Source organism: Larus michahellis, chromosome W (assembly GCF_964199755.1).
Source record: "Larus michahellis chromosome W, bLarMic1.1, whole genome shotgun sequence".
NCBI classification, from domain to species: Eukaryota; Metazoa; Chordata; class Aves; order Charadriiformes; family Laridae; genus Larus; species Larus michahellis.
In genome coordinates this window covers 6,061,867-6,081,489 of record NC_133929.1, presented here as the reverse complement: position 1 = coordinate 6,081,489, position 19,623 = coordinate 6,061,867, and the positions used below count along the sequence as shown (strand labels likewise).

The following is a 19,623-nucleotide window of genomic DNA, read 5'->3' as shown; positions in this document are numbered from 1 at the left end:
TGCATAGAAATGAGACAAGTGTTCAGACTGCCTGTCTTTTAGAGCCCTGTGTAGGATGATGCTTAAATGATATATCCATGAAATTGCAATCCAGTGACAAAGATCTGCAATTAAAGAACTGGGAAGAAAAACATGCATAGCTACTCAAGTTATATCATAACTATGACTCCTCTAACAACCAATGCTCAGAAACAATGTCATCTCTCCTCTCTTAAGTATGTGTCTAGTTTGTACATAAATAAGCATCTGATTTTGGTGCATAAATACAAAATGTGAAAAATTGCTAAGGATAGTATATTTAAACATCTCTCAAAAATTTCAGATGATGTACAGATTTGAAATGCCTCTCTCTTCTTAAATGAATATAAAAGGACAGATACTTAGATGTTCCAAATTCTGCCCTTAATAATACAGTAAGTCTACCTAGATTCATTGGTGGAAATGAGGACAAAATTTGATCCAGATGACATAATATATTCATTATGTTATTAGTACTGTAAATTAAGTAAATCTTCCCTCAATCTGATATGATGTGATGAAGGGAAACATAAATTAAATTATCAGATGCATTTGACCTTTTCAGTTTTCCAGAACAGTCTGACAAAATTAGTAGTGAGAGGAAAAATGAAGGGATCAGCTCTCTGATAAATTTATGATGTCCTATAGGTCAAATTTTCCCTGAGTTATACCAGTGGATCTGGAGAAACTTGCAGGTTTATCAAAAAGCAGAATTTAGAACTTATTTTTAAATAAGTTAAATTTTAAATACGTTAAACTTATTTTTAAATGAATTTCTTTAAATCAACTTCTTTCCTTAAATAAAGGATTTTTCCTACATAAAGTATATTATTATTCCATATTCCAGGATAAGTTGTCTTCTACCAGCATTTCTTTTCATCATGCTGGTCTGCAGAAAGATTAAAACAAGTGAAGAGAATAAAGGAATCATTCCTGAGCTCTGCATGTGTTTGAAGTAGTCTCTTACCGCATTTGAGTTATTCATCACAATACAATGGTTTGTACAACCATTACAGTTCTCTCTCAGATAGCTAGTTATAGCTACATGATTATATTTCATACTGATGGTAAAAAATTTAAGTGTTTCCAGTTTTGAAACTGTATTTGCTTTTTTACATAGTTGAGGACTTGGCACTTACCTGATTTCCTCTTATTTCCCAACCTTACATGTAGCAGCCCTATTATATTTCCAGACAAGAAATACGCTACAGGGTCTTTCTGTGCAGCCAGACAGTGCTGCTATTTAAATAATTGCTGTAAGTCTTATTTGGAGAATGGAGATATTCCTATTTAATATAGACTTTCCAACAGAAAAAAAGACGCAAATGCACAAACTTTTGTCAGGTCACATAATGGAGTGCATCGTTGTGATGCTAAATAACTTCCGAAATATTAACCTCTGCTTTGTGATCTTTGGGGGTGGGGGGGCTGAAGCTCTCTTGTGTCAGTACTCCCTCTTCATCTGCAGTTATCTCTGATGAATCCTCTCTCACTCAGATAACCATCTCTTGCCAGCATAAACAGTGTACTGGGTGTACTTGGCAATGTTTTTAGGTAGTGGGGAGAGGAAGGCTGCCTCTGGGGGAAGAGGTCAGAGGCTACCCTGTGTCAAACACAGCTGGTTCCAGTTGTCTCCCCAATGGCCCCATTGCAGGTCAAAGCTGAGCCCATCAGCAAAGTTTGCAGTGCCTCTGTGATAACATATTTAAGAAAGGGTGGGAAAAAAATACTGGATTGAAGGAGGAGGGCAGAAAAAGTGAGAAACAGCAGGGGGAACACCAAGGTTGGAGCAGGAGCTCAATGGTAGAGCAGATATTCACTGCAGCCTTTGGAGAACCCGAACCAGAGCAGATGGATATTCTTGAAGGAACTGCAGTCCCTGGAAAACCTATGCTGGAGCAGAGGAAATGTGTGAGAAGGAAGGAGCATCAGAGGGAAAATGCTATGTACTGACCATAACCTTCACTCCCATCTCCATTGTGTTGCTGGGGGGGGGGGGGGGCAGAGTTGAAGAGTCTGAAGAGGAGTGAAGTTGAGTGTGGGAAAGTGGGGAGGAATGCTGTTGTTTTAATGTTTGTCTCTTCTTTCCCACTACCTGAACCAATAATTAAATATTTAATTGGCAATAAATTAAGTTAAACTTCCCCAAGTCCAGTCTGTTTTGCCTGTGACAATAATTAGTAACTGATCTTGTCTTTATCTCAACCCACAAGCTTTCTTGTTCCTGTTTTTCCTGTTTTCTACCCCTATCCCGCTGGGGGCAGGGGAGCAAGAGAGCATCTGGGTGGCAGTTTGGCTGCTAGCCAAGGCTAACCCAACACACATAGATATACACAGCACAAGCTCATAATTAAAAAATGCATCTTTGTTTACCTCACCACCTTATCTCTCATCAATTAAATTCAATCCCTCAAAATCTGTGAAATCCTAATTTTGTTAACAGAACCTATTTAAATTATTACTATTTTTTAAGGAAAAACAATAACTACATTATTTGGGTTATATGTATGTCAACTAGATGCCACTCTAGTCAATCATAAAGATATTTAGTTATGGGTGAAACAATACACTACTGCTTCTGCATTGTTCCAGATTAATATTGTACTCAGTCTTTTCTCTTGGAGCACTATTTTTGTTATCTGAGAAATGCTGCTTTTTGCCTTCACTGGATACCAGTTGATACAGCTTTTAAATGCTTTTTTATCCCTTTTCAGCTATTTCTCAGAATTTGACTTGTTAGAGCCGAACTATTATAAATTATGCCAGTTATATTATTTCTGTATTTGCAAAAGTAATTGAAATAACTGCAGATTTTTCCAGAGCAATGGAGATCTTGGGAAATGGTAAAAATAGTGGTTCTGCTGCTCATTTTCTTTATGCTAGGTGCCTAGAGAGCTAAGGAGACCACAACAAGCTGTTGCTGCTGTCAGAGGGAGGTTGCTGTGAAGGTTGTCATGACTGCTGTGAAAAGCTGTCAGCCACTGAGAAGCCTTGAGCCAGCTCCAGCTGCACATTTCTGTACATTAGTTATTCACAAGTTTCTGTCTGCAGCCTTTTCCATTGCAGCTGAAAGCAATTGGTAAGGAATTGCTGGAAGCAATTTGGTGAGGTAGAGCTGGCTCAGAAAATCAGAGCTAGTGCTTGAATGAGCTATTAAACACTGCCTGCTCTCCGCTGCTCCTGCCCTCTCTTCAAAGAGTCATACTGTCTTGCTTGGTTTGGCAAGGCTTCCTTCACATTGCATCTGATATAAGGTCAGATCCCCAATTCAGGCCTTGCCCTGTATTCCTTGTTCTTCCATCCCTGTTTCCAGAACTAGTTCATATTTCTTTAGCTGTACAAACAGCTAGTTTAGTTTATGTGTTTGTAGGAAACAGTTTTCCCTTGAAGGTTAGTTCAGCACTGGAAAAGGGAACCCAGAGAGGTGGTGAAATCTCCATCCTTGGAGGATTTGCCTAGACAAAGCCATGGCTGGTTTGGTATCCTGTTGCCAATAACCCTACTTGAGTGAAAGACTGGACTAGATGGGCTCCAGAGGTTCCTTTCATCTAACACTTCAGGGCTAATACTCTGTTGTCATTTCAGTGGTGTTTCAGTGGGAGATGTGTGACAGTGTGAGTACTTACAGCTGTTTACATTTAAATGGCTTAAATATGTGGCTGTTACTTGTTCTGTGGTGCTTAATGGTCTCAGCAATGCAGCAGCATCCCTGCTGCTGTACAAATACAGTCATGCTCTCTACGTTCTCTTAGGTTATCTAACTGCAGCGTTTTACCCTTACTCTGAAGCCACCCATGTAGTCAAACTCAGTCCTTGAAATTGTAATATTTTCCTTGAAAGTCCATTACTTTCTATTAGTATTCTATTAGTATTTAAGCTATAACACTTCATCTCCCTGCTTCTTTTGTTATGCTTTTGCTTTCTTTTAAACTTTCTGATTCTATCAAACAGAAACTACAAAAAGCAAAAGGTAAAGGCCCTATGTGGGCCTTTCAATAGAAGCCTGAGGCTTCTAAATAAAACTAACTAAATAAAATAAATAAAAACTAAATAGTTTTTCATAATGATACATTTTAAATTCAGATTTACAGTGATGGCTTTTGGGACAGTTTTTAAAAACTGCTGAGAGTTTAATATGTGTTAATGAGATCCTGTCTACCTTCCTTATAACAACAGGGAAAGGGAAAAAGCCTGGTAAACATTTTTATTTAATTCCTAAGGAGGGGCTCAGTTTTGGAAAGACCACCTACCTGAAGGTAGCAATTACAGGGGCGGAATGGAAGAGTTAGATCCTACATGATTTATTATTCATAAGCCTATACATCAGGAGAAGATACAGGTATGCTCTTGTCTTTAGACCATGTTAGGTATTTTATTTTCTCAAACATTAATAGTTAGAGGTACTACTGTCCATAGTGTGAGTGTAGTTTGTGCTAGTAAGCAAAAAAAACCCATGGAAAACAAAAATGGTTAAAAAAAATCCTGTGAATTTAGGACATGTTTTCCCTTATTTTTTCACCTCCTCTGACTCCCCTCGAGTTTTAACTAAGATATTGTTATTAGGTCTATATATTATAAAGTTATAAAAGGAATGGTAATGATTGTGCTTTAACAATTAACCTAAGGACTTATGTTTTATGCTCAACTCTGTTGATATTTTAGTTTTTCTCCTTTTTGAATGAAATTCTTGCACCACTGAAGTCAATGCAACTGATTGATTGCAAAAAAGCAAAGATTTTACTTCTCTGCCTTAGTTTCTCCATCTCTAAATTTCTCTATTTATTTTCACTCACCACTCCAACATGCTATGAAGTTTAATAAATTGCTTGAAGATTCTCGTGCTCTCGTGGAAGCATGCTGCCACCCAGGTGTCAGGCTGCAGGGTGTGCAGATCAATCAAGTCCTCCTCAGGGGCAGCTGGTGTCTGAGGGACAGTTAGCACCATCTTGCTACATTTCGTTTCTGCTTTGCCTTTCTCCCGGGGAGGCTGCTCTGTCCTGAGGGATAATTTCCTTTGATCTTTCCAGGCACAAATGAACTTCTCTAGGGCTGCAGTGGGTAGGCCATCCATCATGTCCTGGGGAATTCCCTCCTTAACTCCTTCAGTCCACAATAGATTTCTCTTTGCCCCTAGGTTTCGTGGGGGGGTGTGATCCTCCCGTTGTTCTACTCTACACACAGTGAGTTTTGAGTGAGTTTTGATTTACCCAGTTCCCCAGTAAGGCCCATCCTTCGGCCATGTGAGAAACAAGTTCCAGTCCGAATGAAATAGGCTCAGGCAGAATCCTCTGTGAAGCACATTTTTATTCACCTTCTTGCAAGAGCGGGTGACCTAGCAAGTAGGCACACTTCCAGTTCTTGAAACACACCTTTTTATTCCCTAATCCCGGCCAAATTTTTCCCTCCCCTGTTTCCCATTGGTTAGGTACTCCAGGGTTCACAGTCTGTCCGAGGCACCTAAAATTCTTCCCGCATGTCCTGCCTCTGTTTACTTCTCCTGATGCTACACCTAAAGGGATTATCTGACTAGTTTATTTCTTTCCTTTTTGGTAAAAGACTGCTCAATGTCATTAGCCCTGGTTAAATGTTTGACTCCCCTTCTAGACACTAATCCAGTAGGAATCAGTTTGTCCTTTTGTCTGTGTGATAAGAGATGTTCTACAAGCCTCTGCTGGAGCCTCTTTGTCTTAGTCATTCCCTTATCGTGTCACCTCTGATGGAAACGGCTTTTCTCCTCTGCAAAAGCAATACCTCCCTTTCTTACAACTTCCCCCTTTCCTTTTTCATAATCTTATTGTCTTTTGCATTTCTAGGGCATGGTTCCATATGAGGCCTCTAGAGATGACAGCAGGATGTTACATTCTTCTTCTTCTTGAGAGTTTTTATTTTCTTCTAGATGAAGCATTTTCCCAGGGTATGGGGGAGGGTCTGCTTCCATTCGTTTCGTTAGGGCAGTTTCAATTAATCGTTGAACTAATCCTCGCACACAGGGAATGATACAGCATCCTACAGCCACTAACATTCCTGCTACCATTATAAGAGAAGTCAGTATTGATACCACCCTACCTTTCCATTTCCCAAACCAGGAATCCAGCCAACCTGTCAGTGAGGTGTCTATTCCGGAGTTCTCAGCTAACTCATCAGCTAGAATGGTGAGCCCTTGAAGGGCTTTAGTTATAGTACCATCTGGAGCTGGATTGTTGGGGATGAAGGTACATCACCGATTCCCTAATGTTACACACACACTTCCCTTCTCTGCTAAGATCATGTCCAGGGCGATCCTGTTTTCCCATGCCATTCATCTGGTTGCATCCAATTGTTCAGCTGTTCCTTTCAATGCATCTCTGGTACAATTAATAAACCTCTGCTGGTTATAGTGAATATAATTTATCCAATCTACATTTTTGTTTATAGTTACCTACCAGAAAAGGACAGATTCGAATCCTGCTCCTATCTGATTCCTTGCTTTGTGTTCATCTGGGACTCCTCTAGGGACTCCAATGGGATCTCTATATATCCGTTCATCAAAGGATACACCCAAACTTCTTTTTACTCTGTTGCCTGAGATCAGGGTTCCTGTTCCTTTTTCAAATGCTAGGGTGAATGGTATTGCCAATTGTACCATGCCACATGTACCTTTCCAGTTAGCCAGCAACACAGATCACAAGGTCTTCCCTCCACAATACCACCAGAGATCTGCCCGAGGCACTCGTATCGCTGAGTAGTTTCCTTTCACATCCTTGGTCACATTCAGAGTTTCAGTGCACAGGGTAAATCCCCCCACAGGTCTGGCAGCCTTCACACCCTGCCGTGAGAGGCACGCTGGATGGTTACCAATTGCTGTGGAAAATGCTGGTGGCACTTTAACATCTCTAGACTCCAAGGCAGGAAACAGTAAGGAAAGTGAATGACAAGTCTCATTTCCCCAGGCGGTCCTTTCTTGGTATAATGCTATCATACACCACATCCCTACGGAATCTTTCGTCCACCCTAAGGGAAAAGGGACGATCTGTGCTGTGGGCCTTCCTGAAGCACAAACAGAGCAATTGCTTTGGTTCAAACTACTAACAGTATATTTTACCCATTCTACCCAAGCATTTGTCTCACCGTACCCTTTCTCAGTCCCAAATGTTTGTCTAAGATCTTTAATCTCAGTAACTGTTACCAAAGCTGGATCATTCAGTGGTTCCCACTGTTGTATTACTGGGAGTTTTAGTAGTCATAGTTGTCCCTTCTGCTTAACTGCTATTTTCCAGTGTGTCTATTCTAAATCTTCCCCTTGGATCTCTTCCAGACACATCTGCTCCTATTCCATACATTAGGTTAGCCGTATCATCCCCCTGGGTTATAGTTATCAACAGAGGATTACATTCTAAAAGGCCACACTCTGGGGAAGGTGATCCTTTGTAAAAATGTATTTTCTTTTTGAGAGGGTGATAATAAGACGACTTGATCCACTTGTCATCAACGGTCCACCCTCCAATTTGGGTGGTCCACCACACTTCACTCCATCGGTCACAAGGTGTAGCCTCGTGATATCCCTCTGCGACCCTCCAAATTTCTGGGCACAGGTACTTGTTTTCACCACTCAACCATCTTTGGGCCTCTAGATTCCCACACTTCAGTACTTGACAGGCATCAAAGCGTACGGTCTGTGGGGTATTTCCTTTAGTGATATTTATGATAAGCCTAACCGGGTAATCTGGGTGTGCACTTCGTATGTGATCTAGGCGTACAACACCACCCCTATGACCAGTATCATCGCAAAATGCTTCTTAAAATTCATGCCGTACACAGATTTATATCTCCTGACTGGATCATCCCGCCCCAACCTACGGCTTATTGTCTCTTTAGGGTTGCTTGCAGCAGGCTGTCAGTAGAAGGTACAGTCCACTGTTCCACTGGATCTGTTGGCGGGGGTTCAACGGGTCCTTTTAGCTGAGTGTAGTGAGTCCAACCCCTGTCGGCCGTCCTCACTGCAGTCTCAGTGGTCAGTAACACTTGGAACGGGCCTTCCCATTCTGGTTGGAGCTTGGTTTCCTTCCAGGATTTGATCAAGACCCAATCTCCTGGTCGGAAGGCATGGACTGCAAATTCCAATGGGTGGAGTTTGGGCAAGAAGTCCTTTATTTCTGAGGAGAGAGAAAGAAGATGACAACCCCAGTATATAGTTCTTAAGAAACACATCTTTAGTTTCAAAAGTGTGCGTCTTCTCTGTTACCCATATAAGGTAGTTCAAAAAGCATCTCATAGGGCAAGAGACCTGTATCTTTTCTAGAAGTCTGGATCCTCAACAATGCTATTGGTAAACATTTAGTCCATGGTAATTTGGTTTCTAAAATCAGTTTCGACAATGGTCTCTTAATGGTCTGGTTCATCCTCAACTTTTCCTGATGATGGGGGATGCTAGGGGATGTGAAATTCCCAAACTATCCACGAAACTATTTGCATGTTGCATGTGTTCCCCAATGGCTTCCCTGTTGTAACACTGTTACTGTTTCTCTCATTGTTTGTTGACCATTTCCCTTCCATCAGGCAGAATCCATTTACCACATTTCTCCACTGCCCCTGCTTCTGTCATTGCTTCTCCTGCCCCAAGGCTGCCTCTTTTGCCACCTTGTCCACTAATCTGTTTCCCCTTGCGGTAATTGAATTGCCTCTCTGGTGACCTTTAACATGTAAAGCTGCTATTTCACTTGGTATTAATATATTAGCTAACACCTGCTTTGTACGTTCTTAGTGTAAAAGTTCTTTCCCTTTGCTATTTATTAGTCCTCGTTCTTCCCAAATTTTACCAAAGGTATGCACTACCCCAAGGGCATAGTGAGAGTCTGTATATATTGTTCCTTCCCCTTTCTCCAGTTAATTTAAGTGCCTGGTTTAAGGTATACATCTCACATATTTGAGCAGACCATGCACTAGGTAATTTTTCAGATGCTTTTACTTGTTGGTGTCGTGTTAAAAGGACTGTAGTTTTGATACTTGTCTGTCAGAGTCCCAGGACTTTCACTGATTTACTATCAGAGTCCCACCAGAGGACTTTCACTGAATCAGATTCACAAATAATCGAAATTAGTTATTTTATTGAGAGCGACAGAACAGATTCGAGATTGCCGTTGATAAATTCACTGACTACAGTAGTGCTAATTACTTAAGGTTAATATTGCTAGCAAAAATAATGATAGTACAACAACCCGGGGTAACATTCACCAGAGGGTGACAGGCGCAGCGCTTACCCAGAAAGGCGTCCCTGCCTGGGGTGGAGGAAGAGAACACAGCCCATGGACTGGTCCGTCAGGTATCAAGTTTCTTCTCTCCCAATTTAACAGTCATTTTCTCCATCCTTTTATCCCCAAAATTACGAGGTTTCCCTCCCCTAGGTGATGTGTAGTATGATTTGGGTGGAGAGACAAGTGCTATAGTCATATATGTTTAGCATGATCTCTAAAATCTTCCTTAGCATATACAGGGGTGTCAACTTTAATATGCATTTCACAGGTAACGAGGCAAAGGACTACCCTGTCATTTATGTATCCTGTGATAGCCGGACAGGCCTTCACTCCCCTGGGCTGCACAAGAGATAGCAAAGCGAGTCTTAATTGCTCTTTGAGCACAGAGACTTCACCTCATTATCCAAATTCCACAGTTGACTCACTCCATGCACCACCGCATAGCCATTACACCTCTTTCCTTCTATCACTCTTGAAGAACCGTCTATGAACCAATGAAGACTCCCAGATAGGGCTTCTTCCCTTAAGTCAGGTTGTATCTTAGTCTGGTACTCAATTTACATCTAAGCATTCGTGTGTAAGTTCTTCATCCTTTGCCTCTATTTTTTTTTTTTCCCCTCAAAAAGGTCGCTGGGTTAAGGCAAGAGCTGGTAGTTAAAATCAAATCATCCTTTTCAATTAAAATTCCTTCATACTTCAGTATTCTTGAATTGGTTAGCCGTTTTCCCATGGTTTGGGCTAAAATGGTTTTTACTTGGTGAGGGGTGCTAACTTCTATCATTCCCCTGGCCACCCCCGGGAGACCAGATCTAAGAGTTTAGATAATAGGCCACTGGCTGCCGCTTATCCCCCCCACTCTTGAGTTCCTAATGCAGCCCCTTTGTCTACAGTTACAAATAGTTGAAAAGATTTCTCCAAAGAAGGTAAGGCTAAAACTGGAGCTCTGATTAGGCGCTGTTTTAAATCTTCCACTAAATCCTCCTCTTCTTCTGTCTAAACCAATACATTTGGTTCTTCAGCTAACAGTTTGGAATGTAGTCCTTTAGTCTTTTGAGCATACTCCTCTATCCACAGTCTACAGTCCCCAGTCAGCCCCCAAAATTTTCTCAGTTCCCTCTTGGTCTTTGGCAGAGGTACATCTACTATTCCTTTGATCCTCTCAGGATTTATAGGATTTATTTTTCTACTCCCTTCACTGACTAGATGTCCCAAGTACTTCACTTCTGTTCCCACGTATTGCAATTTTTTTTTTTTTTTTTTTTTTTGAGACCCTCAAACCTTGCTGTCCCAAAAAGTTCAGTAACTCATTCGTGGCTTCTTTTACCCTGCCTTCTTCCTCCCCAGATACCAATAATCATCCACATACTGAAGCAGGGCTATTCCCAATGGAGGGTTGACTTGTTCAAGCACTTGTTCTAACTCTTGCCAAACAAATTAGGGGATTCTGTAAATCCCACAATGATAACACCCTACCAGTGAACCTCGAGCTGCTGGTAGGAGTGGCTGGGGCAATCCTCATCCCCTGTTATTCACCCCTCTTTCTCGCCCCCAGGTAACAGTCTAAGGGGTCCCACTTCGGGGATTCAATTTCTTTGTCGATTGAAACATCACCGACAGTCTGAGCCGGGAACATATAAAATGGATTTGGGCGTCCCTGAATCCTGAATCTATTCATCTTGACCCAGCAAAAAACATATTCACCTTCTTCTACTTCCTTATCATTCCTTATTATTCACATACATGTTTAAAGTCTGACAGACCCAGTCTTCATCAGATCCAAATTTGGGCCAAAATACACTAGGAGGTCTTATGGGTTCTTTGGTCCAAACAAATTCAAATGCAAATACAAACATGTCCCCCCTGGGACACCTCTGGGATCCTCTAAGACAGACACAGGACCCCTAGGACACCCCTGAGACCCTTCCCAGGATGTCCACGGCCCCCCCGGCCGCCCCCAGCCCCGCCGGGATGCGGTCCGAACAAAACAAATCATTTTCTTTTTATCTTTATCCCTTGTACAAGAAGAATCATTCCAAAACCTCAACATTCTCCCCTAGAGGACTGTCTGGGGAACGTTCCCGGGGTCTTTCTTATTATCCCCTTTTTCATCCCTAGGCCCAGAATCCTTATTTCCCATTCTGAACAGAGACTTTTCTTACACCCCTTCCTTTCGCTTTGTCCTTCTCTGGCCGCGCCCCTCGCGGGACTACAGAACCACGGATCCGGACTCCACACTCGCTTCGTACCGCAGTACGTCTCAGTCACTCACACACAAGTCTCTTAGAATGTCCCGACCACCAAGGCAATACTTTAACAGTCCGATTTTTCTTACCTTGGTCCGTGCACGGAGTTGCCTGGTCGTACTCTCTGTGCCTACTGCACCTATCCCTTTTCCCCCTGGGGTTCACAGAGTCTGCCGTCCAACTGGGTCTCGAGATCTTAGTTGATTCCTCCCGGAATCCCTGCCGATGATCCACGAGACCGTTGAAATCAACGGGACGCGTCTTCCCGTCCTTCAGTGACAGAGACTCCCAAGAAGATGACTTCTTCTCCCAGACGAGCCCCCAAATTGTGAGAAACAAGTTCCGGTCCGAATGAAATAGGCTCAGGCAGAATCCTCTGTGAAGCACATTTTTATTCACCTTCTTGCAAGAGCGGGTGACCTAGCAAGTAGGCACACTTCCAGTTCTTGAAACACACCTTTTTATTCCCTAATCCCGGCCAAATTTTTCCCTCCCCTGTTTCCCATTGGTTAGGTACTCCAGGGTTCACAGTCTGTCCGAGGCGCCTAAAATCCTTCCCGCATGTCCTGCCTCTGTTTACTTCTCCTTATGCTACACCTAAAGGGATTATCTGACTAGTTTATTTCTTTCCCTTTTGGTAAAAGACTGCTCAATGTCATTAGCCCTGGTTAAATGTTTGACTCCCCTTCTAGACACTAATCCAGTAGGAATCAGTTTGTCCTTTTGTCTGTGTGATAAGAGATGTTCTACAAGCCTCTGCTGGAGCCTCTTTGTCTTAGTCATTCCCTTATTGTGTCACCTCTGATGGAAACGGCTTTTCTCCTCTGCAAAAGCAATACCTGCCTTTCTTACAGCCATATCTAATCAATTCTTGTGCCACCTCCACTCAGGTCATAGCTCCCCCCTGCTGATTCTGTCTCCCTCCCCTCGGGGCTAATGCGTCCTGCAAACGGTTCTGGAGTTGGATAGCACATAGTTTTAAAGAGTCAGGCAAGCCTCAGATCAGGGGAATCATTCTGTCAGGATTTGCATTTAGTAACATTGGAGAGGGTTGCCGAGATACTAAATGTCTGCCATGCATCAACTGGAGACAGGCAGTCTTTTGCAGACTTTCGGTTAAGTGGTTTATAGTTGGGGTCTCAATACAAGCTGGGTCTCCTCGTTCCATGGGATCTAACCCCCCTGCCCAATACACAACTCGTTGGGTTAAGGACCATGGTTCTCTCGGGTCGTCGGTGGTCAAAAATACCCGGGGCCCCCAGTACCCCTGTGCCTCATCTTCTGACAATAAAATCCGGTCTCCGCCAGTCAATGACACCCTCCACACATACTCTGTCTCAGTCTCTTTTGCTAGGCGGGTATATTTTTCTTGAATGTTAGATAACTCAGTTGCTGAATATGGTATCATTCGGGTGGTAACTTGTGGGACCCCCCCCACCTGACCGTTATCAGTAGTCTCTGTCTTAATCAAAGGTCTCAACGTTGCCTCCTCATTTTCAGGATAAAAAATTTTTCTGCTCATCTCTAACTCCTTTGTCGGATACAAAGGTCTATTGGCCAATTTTGCCAGATTTGTAAATCCCAGTTCACTATCTGAGAAGGGGTTAAGATTCATTTTAGACGGGGGCGGGGCCAGCAGTAACGGCACCCCCACACACACTCCCACAAAAAGCAGCCCTGGGGAGCGCTGCGACTAGAGCAGCAAACAGCGTGGTTAGGCAGCTCGCGCGGAAAGGTGCTGAAGTGCTGTACCAGCTTGACCAGGGAGCCATGGTATCCACCCGGCAGAAAGCCTTGGCCTCTCCAAGCCCTACAACCAGCAGGACTGAGGCAGCTTCCCAGATGGAGCTCTTGTGGGAGCATGCTGCCACCCAGGTGTCAGGCTGCAGGGTCTGCCCTACCCTTATGCCAGCATCACATGGCAACAGTGAGCATGTCTGTGGGAGGTGCGCCCAGGTAGAGGAACTCCTCTGACTAGTGATGGAGCTCTGGGAGGAGCTAAGTAGATTGAGAACCATCAGGCTGTACAAGAGGGAGATAGCCTGCTGGAGTCACAGCCTACCTCCCCTGAACCAGGCCCAACAGGCAGAAAGGCCACATGATACAGAGGATTCCCTGTCCTCTCTCTGCCTAGAAAAACAAGGTAACTTAGAGGACAGGGGGCTATGGGAATGTGTTCTTGCCTGGTGAAGCAGGCGTGTCTCCCCAGTAACTCCCCCACCTTCCCAGGTACCCTTAAAAATTAGGTATGAGGCTCTGCAAGGGGAACCCAATCATGACAAGGAAGATAATTCAGTGTCCACGGAGGTATTGCCAAGGTTAAGTCAAACTACACCTCACATGAAAACATCTTCAGTTAAGAAAAAAAGATGGGTCATTGTCATAGATGACTCCATCCTGAAGGGAGCAGAAGGCCTGATGTGCAGACCAGACCCACTTCTCAGGAAAGTATGCTGCCTCCCTGGGGCCTGGGTTAAAGACATAAAAAGAAAACTTCCCTCCCTGGTAAACCCTTCAGATTACTACCTGCTATTAATTTTTCAGACAGGCAGAGATGAACTGATAAGAAGAAACCCAAGGATGATCAAGAGAGACTTCCAGGCTGTGGGACAACCACTTAAGGGGTCAGGAGTGCAAGTAGTGTTCTCCTCTGTCATTCCAGTCACAGGGAAGGATGAGGGAAGCAACAAGAAGAGCCAGCAGATCGATACCTGGCTCCGAGCCCAGTGTCAGTGGCAGGACTTTGGTTTTTTTGATGACAGGATGGTCTACATGACACCAGGTCTGCTGGAGACAGATGGGGTACACCTGTCTCAAAGGGGGAAAAGGATCTTTGCACAGGAGTTGGCAGGGCTTATTGAACAAGCTTTAAACTAGATTCGAAGGGGGAAGGGGATGAACCCAGCAGCAGAGGTGCCAGGGTCATTGATGGGTTAGAAATTATGGTTGTGCCTGGGAATGGACAAGTAGGAGTTAAGGCTTCTCCCAGCAAAAAGGTGGCAGGACCAGTAGCCCAGCTGAAGTGCTTCTACACTAATGCATGCAGTATGGGCAACAAACAGGAGGAGCTGGAAGCCATTGTGCAGCAGGAAAACTATGCTGTAATTGCCATCACAGAAATGTGGTGGGATGACTCGCACGACTGGAGTGCTGCATTAGATGGCTACAAACTCTTCAGAAGGGACAGGCAAGGAAGGAGAGGAGTTGGGGTGGCCCTGTATGTTAGGGAGTGTTATGAATGTCAAGAACTTAATGATGGTGACAATAGGGTTGAGTGTTTATGGGTAAGAATCAGGGGGAGGGCCAACAAGGCAGATATCATGGTGGGAGTCTGTTATAGACCCCCCAACCAGGATGTAGAGGCAGATGAAATATTCTACAAGCAGATGGCAGAAATCTCAAGATCACTGTCCCTTGTCCTGGTGGGAGACCTCAACCTACCAGATATCAGCTGGGAACACAATACAGCTGAGAGGGAACAGTCTAGGAGGTGTTGGGAGTGTGTTGGGAATAACTTCCTGACACAGATAGTGAGGGAGCCGACTAGGGAAAGAGCCCTGCTGGACCTGCTGTTTGTGAACAGAGAAGGACTTGTGGGGGATGTGACAGTTGGAGGCCATCTTGGGCACAGTGATCATGAAATGACAGTTTTCAATTCTCAGAGAAGCAAGGAAGGGGGTCAGCAGAACTGCCACCATGGACTTCTGGAGGGCAGACTTTGGTCTATTCAGGAGCCTGCTTGACAGAGTCCCTTGGGAGGCAGCCCTGAAGGGCAAAGGAGTCCAGGAAGGCTGAACATTTTTCAAGAAGGAAGTCCTAAAGGTGCAGGAGCAGGCTGTCCCCATGTGCTGAAAAACAAGCTGTCGGCAGAAAAGACCAGCCAGGCTGAACAGAGAGCTATGGATACAACTCAGGGGAAAAAAGGAGAGTTTATGGCCTTTGGAAGAAGGGGCAGGCCACTCAGGAAGGCTACAAAGATGTTGTGAGGCTACGTAGGGAGAAAATTAGAAAGGCCAAAGCCCAACTAGAACTTAACCTGGCTTTGGATGGTGAGAACAGTAAAAAGAGTTTCTATAAATATATTAGTAACAAAAGGAGGACTCAGGAGAATCTCCATCCTTTATTGGATGAAGGCGGTAACATAGTGACAAAGGATGAGGAGAAGGCTGAGGTACTTAATGCTGCCTTTGCCTCAGTCTTTAGTAGTAGAGTCAGTTGTTCCCTGAGTACCCAGACCCCTGAACTAGTAGATAGGGGCGGCGAGCAGAATGAAGCCCCCGTAATCCAAAGGGAGATGGTGAGGGACCTGCTCCAACACCTGGACGTACACAAGTCTATGGGGCTGAATGGGATCCACCCGAGGGTACTGAGGGAGATGGTGGAAGTGCTCACCAAGCCACTTTCCCTCATTTACCAGCAGTCCTGGCAAACCAGAGAGGTCCCAGTTGACTGGAAGTTTGCAAATGTGGCGCCCATCCACAAGAAGGGCCGGAAGGATGGTCCGGGGAACTACAGGCCTGTCAGTCTGACCTTGGTGCCTGGGAAGGTCATGGAACAGATCATCCTGAGTGCCATTATGCTGCATATGAAGGACAACCACGTGATCAGGCCCCGTCAGCATGGGTTCGTGAAAGGCAGGTCCTGCTTGACAAACCTGATCTCCTTCTATGACAAGGTGACACGCTTGGTGGATGAGGGAAAGGCCGTGGATGTTGTTTACCTGGACTTTAATAAGGCCTTTGATACAGTTTCCCACAGCATTCTCCTGGAGAATCTGGCTGTCCATGGCTTGGATGGGAATACTTTTCACTGGGTTAAAAACTGGCTGGAGGGCCAGGCCCAGAGAGTGGTGGTGAATGGAGTTAAATACAGTTGTCGGCCGGTCACAAGTGGTGTTCCCCAGGGCTCAGTATTGGGGCCAGTTCTGTTTAATATCTTTATCAATGATCTGGACGAGGGGATCGAGTGCACCCTCAGTAAGTTTGCAGACGACACCAAGTTAGGTGGGAGTGTTGACCTGCTTGAGGGTAGAAAGGCTCTGCCGAGGGATCTGGACAGGCTGGATCAATGGGCCAGTTGTATGAGGTTCAACAAGGCCAAGTGCCGGGTCCTGCATTTTGGTCACAACAACCCCATGCAGCGCTACAGGTGTGGGGAAGAGTGGCTGGAAAGCTGCCCAGCAGAAAAGGACCTGCAGGTGCTGGTCAACAGTTGGCTGAATATGAGCCAGCAGTGTGCCCAGGCAGCCAAGAAGGCCAACAGCATCCTGGCCTGTATCAGGAACAGTGTGGTGAGTAGGACGAGGGAAGTGATCGTCCCCCTGTACTCGGCACTGGTGAGGCCCCACCTCGAATACTGTGTCCAGTTTTGGGCCTCTCACTACAAGAAAGACATGGAGGTGCTGGAGCACCTCCAAAGAAGAGCAATGAAGATGGTGAAGGGTCTACAGAACAAGTCTTATTAGGAGAGGCTGAGGGAGCTGGGATTGTTTAGCCTGCAGAAAAGGAGGCTGAGGGGAGACCTTATTGCTCTCTACATCTACCTGAAAGGAGGTTGTAGCGAGGTGGGGGTCGGTCTCTTCTCCCAAGTAACAAACGATAGGACAAGAGGAAATGGCCTCAAGTTTCACCAGGGGAGTTTTAGATTGGTTATTAGGTAAAAATTCTTCACTGAAAGGGCTGTCAAGCATTGGAACAGTCTGGCCAGGGAAGTGTTTGAGTCACCATCCCTGGAGGTATTTAAAAGACTTCTAGCCGTGGCACTTAGGGATGTGGTTTGGTGCTGGACTTGGTAGTGTTAATTATTGGACTCAATGATCTTAAGGGTCTTTTCCAACCAAAATGCTTCTATGATTCTATGGCTCAGCAACAGCAAAATCTGCAAGATTCGCTTCCTTGATTTTATTCTCTGAAGGCCTGTTTGGTGGTGAAACTGTTGTTTTCAGCAGGCAGATCCTAAAAAAAACTTCCATAGGTAGCTAATCAGGCCTGCCTTAGAGTTTTCCAAATGAAGAAAGAAGTAGAATTAATTCCTGGTACCAAAGTCAATTTGTTCTGACTCTACATTAGCTGCATCGTGTCAGACTAACAGTTCTTCAGAATTGTATAAAAACACAACAGAATTATACAGTGTCAGAAAGCCCTTACCAACAGAACTTTATGCTTCACTTACATTTACACTATAATACAAAATGCTTTTCAGGAGCAATTAAGCAAGGCTTAAGTAAAGACTAACTGAATGATGTTAGAAACAAATTTATCCTTTGTAAGGTTTTATATCATAAGCCTTTGATTTGGGGAAATATTCACAAGTTATCAATGAGCAAATTTCAAATTTAACAGGAACTATTTTAAAGCTGATCTCTTTCAAAAAATTAAGGATAACTTGCATTTAAAGTTCAGGAAAGTCATATAAAATGAATAAGGTTCTTAAAACTTGGTTATTCTGTCGTCTTGTACGCTTCCTTGTGCCTTAAAGCACATGTATTTCAGTACCCATGAATTTGTTGGCTGATCATAACTGTGCATTGTCAGTATATATAACAGTACCTGTTACAGCTATCATGTCCATGACCTGTGTTTTAAAGAATAATTATAGAATCATAGAATTGTTAGGGTTGTAAGGGACCTTAAAGATCATCTAGTTCCAACCCCTCTGCCATGGGCAGGGACACCTCCCACTAGATCAGGTTGCTCAGAGCCCCATCCAGCCTGGCCTTAAAAACTTCCAGGGATGGGGCTTCCACCACTTCTCTGGGCAACCTGTTCCAGTGTCTCACCACCCTCATGGTGAAGAACTTCTTCCTAACGTCCAGTCTGAATCATCCCATCTCTAGTTTTAATCCATTCCCTCTAGTCCTACCATTACGCGACATTCTAAAATGTCCCTCCCCAGCTTTCTTGTAGGCCCCCTTAAGATACTGGTAGGCCACTATAAGGTCTCCTCGGAGCCTTCTTTTCTCCAGACTGAACAACCCCAACTCTCTCACTCTGTCCTCATAGGAGAGATGCTCCAGCCCTCAGATCATCCTTGTGGCCCTTCTCTGGACACATTCCAGCACATCCATATCTCTCTTGTAGTAGGGGCTCCAGAATTGGACGCAGTACTCCAGGTGGGGTCTCACGAGAGCAGAGTAGAGGGGGAGAATCACCTCCCTCGACCTGCTGGCCATGCTTCTCCCAATGCAGCCCAGGATACAATTGGCTTTCTGGGCTGCGAGTGCACACTGACAGCTCATGTTGAGCCTCTCGTCCACCAGCACCCCCAAGTCCTTTTCTTCAGGGCTGCTCTCAAGCCAGTCACTGCCCAGCCTATATCGGTGCTTGGGATTGCCCCGACCCAGATGGAGGACCTTGCACTTGGTCTTGTTGAACTTCATGAGGTTGGCATGGGCCCACCTCTCCAGCCTGTCAGGGTCCCTCTGCATGGCATCTCTTCCCTCCAGCGTGTCAGCCGCCCCACACAGCTTGGTGTCAGCAGCAAACTTGCTGAGGGTGCACTCAATCTCACTGTCCATGTCGCTGACAAAGATGTTAAACAAGACCGGTCCCAGTACTGATCCTTGAGGGACTCCACTTGTCACTGGCCTCCACTTGGACATGGACCCATTGACAGCCACTCTTTGGGTGCGGCCATCAAGCCAGTTCTTTATCCACAGAATTGTCCATCCATCAAACCCATATTTTATCAGCTTGGAGACCAGGATGTCATGCGGGACAGTGTCAAAGGCTTTCCTCAGGTCCAGGTAAATGACGTCAGTTGCTCTCCCCTTGTCTATTGATGTTGTGACCTTCTCATAGAAGGCCACCAGGTTTGTCAGGCATGATTTGTCCTTGGTGAAGCTGTGTTGATTGTACCTAATCACCTCTTCGTTATTCTTCTGCCTCAGCAGTGCCTCCAGGAGGATCTGCTCCATAATCTTACCAGGCACAGAGGTGAGACTGACTGGCCTACAGTTCCCTGGTTCCTCCTTCTTTCCCTTTTTGAAAATGGGGATTATGTTTCCCCTTTTCCAGTCAGTGGGGACCTCACCAGACTGCCATGACTTTTGGAATATAATAGAGAGCAGTTTAGCAACCTCATCCACCAGTTCCTTCAGTACCCGTGGGTGTATCCCATCAGGTCCCATGGAC

General features: G+C 44.7%; 1 protein-coding gene across 3 annotated transcripts in view; it reads left to right on the top strand.

Annotated features, from left to right (window-relative positions):
* Window positions 1-19,623, top strand: part of LOC141735481 (guanine nucleotide-binding protein G(q) subunit alpha) — a 141,488-nt gene that overhangs the window by 108,871 nt on the left and 12,994 nt on the right. The gene's annotated exons all lie outside the window — the stretch shown is intronic.